Source organism: Salvelinus sp. IW2-2015, linkage group LG5, assembly GCF_002910315.2.
Source record: "Salvelinus sp. IW2-2015 linkage group LG5, ASM291031v2, whole genome shotgun sequence".
Taxonomy (NCBI): Eukaryota; Metazoa; Chordata; class Actinopteri; order Salmoniformes; family Salmonidae; genus Salvelinus; species Salvelinus sp. IW2-2015.
In genome coordinates, this window is record NC_036844.1 from 33,773,035 (window position 1) to 33,779,731 (window position 6,697).

The 6,697-nt window shown below is 45.9% G+C and overlaps 1 long non-coding RNA gene across 1 annotated transcript; it reads left to right on the forward strand.

The window, feature by feature from the left end:
- The first annotated feature begins 3,657 nt into the window (after positions 1-3,657).
- Positions 3,658-4,513, forward strand: LOC139027789 (uncharacterized). Its single transcript, XR_011479956.1, has 2 exons — positions 3,658-4,386; positions 4,425-4,513. It is a non-coding gene; the product is annotated as an uncharacterized lncRNA (long non-coding RNA).
- The last annotated feature ends 2,184 nt before the right edge of the window (positions 4,514-6,697 follow it).

The following is a 6,697-nucleotide window of genomic DNA, read 5'->3' on the forward strand; positions in this document are numbered from 1 at the left end:
ACACACACCTGAACTCAAACACACACACACACACACATGAACTCAAACACACACACACACACACACTGAACTCAAACACACACACACACTGAACTCAACACACACAACACACCTGAATCAACACACAACACACACACACTGAACTCAAACACACACACACACACACACACACACACACACACACACAACACACACACACACACACACACACACAGTGTGTGTGTCCAGTGTGTGTGTCCAGTGTGTGTATGAGTCTAGTGTTTCACACTGCACACACACACACACACAGACACACAACACATAAACTTTGTCCAAGTGGTGGTAAGAATGTTTGTCTTAACTAGCCTGATGAGTCAAACATGTCTGATATGAATATTGACATAAACCCTCTACATACTTGAGTTTCTCCAGTCTGCAGTGTGATCCTCCAGTCCAGCAGAGAGCAGTCTGACTCCTGAGTCTCCTGGGTGATTGTAACTCAGGTCCAGCTCTCTCAGGTGTGACAAGTTACCTTAACTTCTCCTTTTGATACCTAGAAACATCTACATTAAATGAATTAGTGAAAAGTGAGTTCACATTCTAATGTGAATGATGATGATTTCTAATATTGTGTCTGGTTTCATCCATCAGATGTCTGTGATCTCACACTGGACYCAAACACAGTAAACAGACWYCTCTCTCTGTCTGAGGAGAACAGAAAGGTGACATGTAGGASASAGRAGCAGCCGTATCCTGATCACCCAGAGAGATTTGAGGACTGTGGACAGGTGCTGTGTAGAGAGGGTCTGACTGGGCGCTGTTACTGGGAGGCAGAGTGGAGTGGGAGAAGGGCTGATATAGGAGTGACATATAAAGGAATTAACATGAGAGGAAGGGTTAATGACTGTTGTCTTGGATACAATGACAAGTCCTGGAGTCTGACCTGCTCTGACAACAGTTACATTGCCAGGCACAATAATAATTCCACTACCATAGACGTCCCCTCCTCCAGCCCCCACAGAGTAGCAGTGTATCTGGACTGGCCAGCCGGCACTCTGTCCTTCTATAGAGCCTCCTCTGACACACTGACCCACCTGTACACATTCACCTCCACATTCACTGAGCCCCTCTATCCAGGGTTTAGGGTTTATGATGTTGACTCCTCAGTGACCCTGAAATAATAACCTGACCTCTGTGTCAAACACAACATGATGTTTCAATCTGTTCAGTAACAATTTCTGTTCTCAATGTTCTTTAACTGAACTTCAATTAGTAACCCAGAACTGGACACACACACACACACTGGACACACACACACTGGACACACACTCACACTGGACACACACTCACACTGGACACACACACACACTGGACACACACACACACTGGAGAAACACACACACTGTCACTTTCTGTTCTTTTGTGTTTTCTTTGTTTAGGTGAATTGGGTTATCTATGTTTTGTGTTTCTATGTTGGGTTTTTAATTCTCAATCAGAGGCAGGTGCCTGTTATGTTGTTCGTGTGTTCAGTGTTTCGGGTCTTTGTTTATTTTTGTTAGTTTGTTTTGTTCTTTCTAAATAAATATGAATAAATACTCACCACGCTGCATCTTGGTCTGAATTTTCTTACTCTTCAGATGAGGAGGACGAAGACTATCGTTACACATACACACACAGTGGACACACGGGACACACACACATGCGTGTCTTCCTATAATTGTGACAATAACACTGTTAAAATACCAATGTGATCATTTGTTGTATGTCTTTTATGTTGAAAAACAAATTGTATAATGATATATGGACATACGTTCCATAGTTGTACAAGTATACAGGATATATTGTGCTTTTTCATAATAAAACACACTTGAAACAAGAAAAGCATGTTAATTGTGAAAACAGTTTGGTTATTGATGTTACGTTTCCTCTGTCAGGTTGACGTTAACCTGCGACCGGTTGAAACATGAAACAAATATGAAATCAAATACAAACAATTAAATATGTGGAATTGAATTAAACAAATTGTACAACAGAGTGTTGTGATGCAGGGTCACTATAGCAACAGAGTGTTGTGATGCAGGGTTACTATAGCAACAGAGTTCACTCTCTGCTCTCTCTCTGTTCTCTCTCTCACTCTGTTCTCTCTCTCCCTCTGCTCTCTCTGCTGTCTATCTCTGCTCTCTGCTCTCTCTCTCCCTCTGCTATCTCTGCGCTCTCTCTGCCTTCTCTCTTCTCTCTCTGCTTTCTGCTCTCTTCTCTCTGCTCTATCTCTCACTCTGCTCTCTCACTCTCTCTTTGCTTTCTCAGCCTGCTCTCTCTGCTCTCAGCTCTCTGCTCTATTGCTCTCTCTGCTTTCTGCTCTCTCAGCACTCTCTGTTCTCTCGCTGCTCTCTCTCGCTCTGCTCTCTCTACTCTCTCTCTCTCTCTCCCTCTGCTCTCTCAGCCTCTGCTCTCTCAGCTCTCTGCTCTCTCTATCTCTGCTGTCTATCTCTCTGCTGTCTATCTCTCTGCTGTCTATCTCTGCTCTTTCTGCTCTCTCTGCTCTCTGTTCTGGCTGCTCTCTCTCTGCTCTCTCTCTCTCTGCTATCTCAGTCTCTGCTCTCTCTGTTCTCTCTCTGTTCTCTCTCCCTCTGCTCTCTGCTGTCTCTCTGCTGTCTATCTCTGCTCTCTCTCTCTCTGTTCTCTTCTCTCTCAGCCTACTCTCTGCTCTCTCTCTCAGCCTGCAGCCTCTCTCTGCCTTCTCTCTCTCTGCCCGTTTCTCTCTGCCCCGCTCTCTCTGCCCGCTCTCTCTGCCCGCTCTCTCTGCCGCTCCTCTCTGCCTCTGCCCGCTCTCTCTGCCTCTGCCCGCTCTCTCTGCTCTGCCTCTCTCTGCTCTGCCGCTCTCTCTGTCTGCCCGCTCTCTCTCTGCCTCTGCCCGCTCTCTCTGCCTCTGCCCTGCTTCTCTCTGCTCTGCCCGCTTCTCTCTGCCTCTGCCTCGCTCTCTCTTGCCTCTCCCTCTGCTCTCTGCCTCTCCCTCTGCTCTCTGCTCTCCCTCTGCTCTCTGCCTTCTCCCTCTGCTTCTCTGCTTCTCCCTCTGCTCTCTGCCTCCCCCTCTGCTGCTCTGCCTCTCCTCTGCTCTCTGCTCTCCCTCTGCTCTTCTGCTCTCCCTCTGCTCTGCTGCCTCTCCTCTGCTCTCTGCCTCTCCCTCTGCTCTCTGCCTCTCCCTCTGCTCTCTGCCTCTCCCTCTGCTCTCTGCCTCTCCTCTGCTCTCTGCCTCTCTCCTCTGCTCTCTGCTCTCTCGTCTCTGTCTCTGCTGCTCTCTCTTTCTGTTCTCTGCTCTCTCTACCCTCTCTCTCTCTGCTCTCTCACTCTCTGATCTCTCAGCCTGCCCTCCGGTCTCTCCCTCTCTCTCTAATGCTCTCTGCTCTCTTGTCTCTAATGCTCTCTGCTCTCTCAGCCTGCTCTCTTCTCTCTGCTCTCTCAGCCTGCTCTCTGCTCTCTCTCTCCCTCTCTCGCTCTGCTGTCTCGCTCTGCTCTCTCTCCTCTCTCAGCCTGCTCTCTCTCTGCTCTCACCCTCTCGCTCTCTCTGCTCTCTCTCTTTTCTCTGCTCTCTCTGCTCTCTTTTCCCTGCTCTCTGCTCTCTCTCTCTGCTCTGCCTCTTTGCTCTCTCAGCCTGCTCTCTCACTGTGCTCTGCTCTCTTCTATCTCTCTCTCACACACTCTCTGCTCTCTGCTCTCTCTCGCTTTATATCTGAACAGTGGTGCAGTTTGGACAATCACCACTTGATGTCAGTGTTAAACAAGAAGTGATGAAAACAACATCACTGCATCGAGAGAGAGAGAGAGAGCCTAATATACTGATATACAGTGCATTCAGAAAGCATTCAGACCCCTTGACATCATACACATTTTGTCACGTTACAGCCTTATTCTAAAATGGATTAAATAGTTTTTTCCCCTCATCAATCTACACACAATAACCCAGAATTACAAAGCAAAAACAGTAAATTTTATATGTGCACATGTATATTTAAAAAAAACTTAGATTTCACATTTACATAAGTTTTCAGACCCTTTACTCAGTACTTTGTTGAAACACCTTTGGCAGCGATTACAGCATTGAGTCTTCTTGAGTTTGACGCTACAAGCTTGGCACAGCTGTATTTGGGGAGTTTCTCCCATTCTTCTCTGCAGATCCTCTCAAACTCTGTCAGGTTGGATGGGGAGCGTCGCTGCACAGCTATTTTCAGGTCTCTCCAGAGATGTTCGATCGGGTTCAAGTCCGGGCTTAGGATCATTGTCCTGTTGTCCAGTCTGTGTATACTATACTGGGAGGGTAGAGAGTCAGAACTGATAGAGGATCTGGAGCCCGGAGAGAGAGAAGAGAGGGTAGAGAGTCAGAACAGAGGGAAAGAGAGAGAGAGGGAGGTAGAGAGTGAAAGAACAGAGGAAAGAGAGAGAGGGAGGGTAGAGAGTCAGAACAGAGGGAAAGAGAGAGAGAGGGAGGGTAGAGAGTCAGAACAGAGGGAAAGAGAGAGAGAGGGAGGGTAGAGAGTCAGAACAGAGGGAAAGAAGAGAGAGAGGAGGGTAGAGAGTCAGAACAGAGGGAAAGAGAGAGAGAGGGAGGGTAGAGAGTCAGAACAGAAGGGAAAGAGAGAGAGAGGGAGGGTAGAGAGTCAGAACAGAGGGAAAGAGAGAGAGAGGGATGGTAGAGAGTCAGAACAGAGGGAAAGAGAGAGAGAGAGGGAGGGTAGAGAGTCAGAACAGAGGGAAAGAGAGAGAGGGAGAGGGTAGACAGAGAATGTGGGGAGGTTATTTATATTTGGTAATTGGGGGCCTTTGAGCCCTGATGGGCTGGGTGACATCAGTGACTCTGAGAGATATGAGCTGCTGTGGAGGGAGAGCAGAGCAGTCTAGCAGAGTTATGTGATTGTTTCATTAACTTGTTATGTTATCCTCCAGACCCAAACTTCTGCTGAGGCCTTTGGAAAGAAGCTCCAAAAAAATGTGACCTACTCTTCCTAGGAGTAAAGTTAGTTTTATGGTACATGTCACTGTTTGACTCAAAATGGCTTTCATGTGTTAGCCTGTACTCATCTGCAAGGATTGCTGCATCACTTGGAGACTTAACTTTACGTTCATTCATTTATGAAGCAACCTGGTCAGACACAGAATTTTTGAACTGTTCTAACACAATCAAATTAGACAGACCCTCAAAAGTACTAACTTCAGAAGCTGTACACCAACGATTAAATGCAGAAGTCAAATCACGAACAAACTCAGAATAGGTTTGTGAATCTAACTTTTTCCTGTAACGAAAACGTTGACGAAGCTCGTAGACCTTCAGAACTGCTGATTTAACTTTAGCATATACTTTACTGTCAGCTACACTCAGTGCTGCAAAAGCCTCATGTGCTTTACCTGTAAGTACACATTGCAACAACATAGTCATGTCCAAATCTGACCAAGCTCTAGCCTCCGCAATACGCTCAAATAAAGRAAAGTATGTGTCTGGATCTGACTCATCAAATTTAGGCAACAAACGGAGATTCTGTGAAACATCAAACTGTGGTAGTCTTTCTGGTCTATTAGCATTTCTCAATCGCTCTCTCTCTAACTGCGTTTGCAACAGTTCCCTCTGCTGCTCAAAAGTTAAAGGACTAGACTGAAAACTTGCACCCTCACTACTAGTATACTGACCGTCAAAAACACCCATTTCCCTAAGACCCTGCTTTACGCTAGTTTTAACAGTCTCTTTAATTTTTTTATCAACAATCTTAATCTGATAATGTTCAGCAATTTCAATTAACTGCTCCTTAGTACACAACTCTAAGGCTACCTCTGAAGGAGCTTGAACAAACTACGCAAAATGGAAGACATTTTCCTCAACCAATAATACTCTTACAAATGCTCAAAAAAACACACAACTCACCTGCTGTCAGTCTGGGTTCAAGGACAGGAGCCACACCCCACTATCCTCCAAAAACAACTAACTAACTGGCCCTGGTCTTCGTGCAGTCACATGTGGTGGGGTTTTATGCACACAAAACCAGTGGAGTGGAAAAGACAACCAGAAACTGGCGGCCCTCCCATAACCACGGAGGTGCTCCCGAGCCGATGTAGGGGAAAAGGGAAAGGGATGCTCTACCCACGTTCACTGCCACCTAAAACAAAAACACCACGAGCCTCCTATGGACACTCGCTGATAAGCCTGAACAGGAGAGGATTCCCACCTGAACAAAACCCAGAAAAACCCAGAGTGAATTGCTTAGCTACCAAGCTAACTGAACCAAAAGAACACATGGCTCTCAATGCTCTCTTCAACAAAATTGGCCCAACCAAAACATACCCTCAAAAAAAATTTGGCAAACAAAACTAAACTAACCCAAGTTAACTACTATCCCGGACGAGCCCCCACTTGTCACAAGCTGGCTCATAGCCTGTGACAAAAATGAGGGGACGCAAACAGGTATAGGCCAATTTAAAAAAGTGTTCTTTATTATAAACAAAACTATTAACATTAAACTAAGAAAAAGGAATGAGGTGTGGAAGTATCATAATGTAAGGTGTATGTAAAGTGCATGGATGTGTGAATATGTGTGTGTGAACATGACTGAGTGAAAACTATGCAAAACTACAAAGGAACAAACAAATCATGAGCATACCTGGAGGAGCAGAGAGAGAGAGAGAGAAGTGATTAGTGACAGCTTTATATCCTGAGCCCAGGTGGCTCCAATCA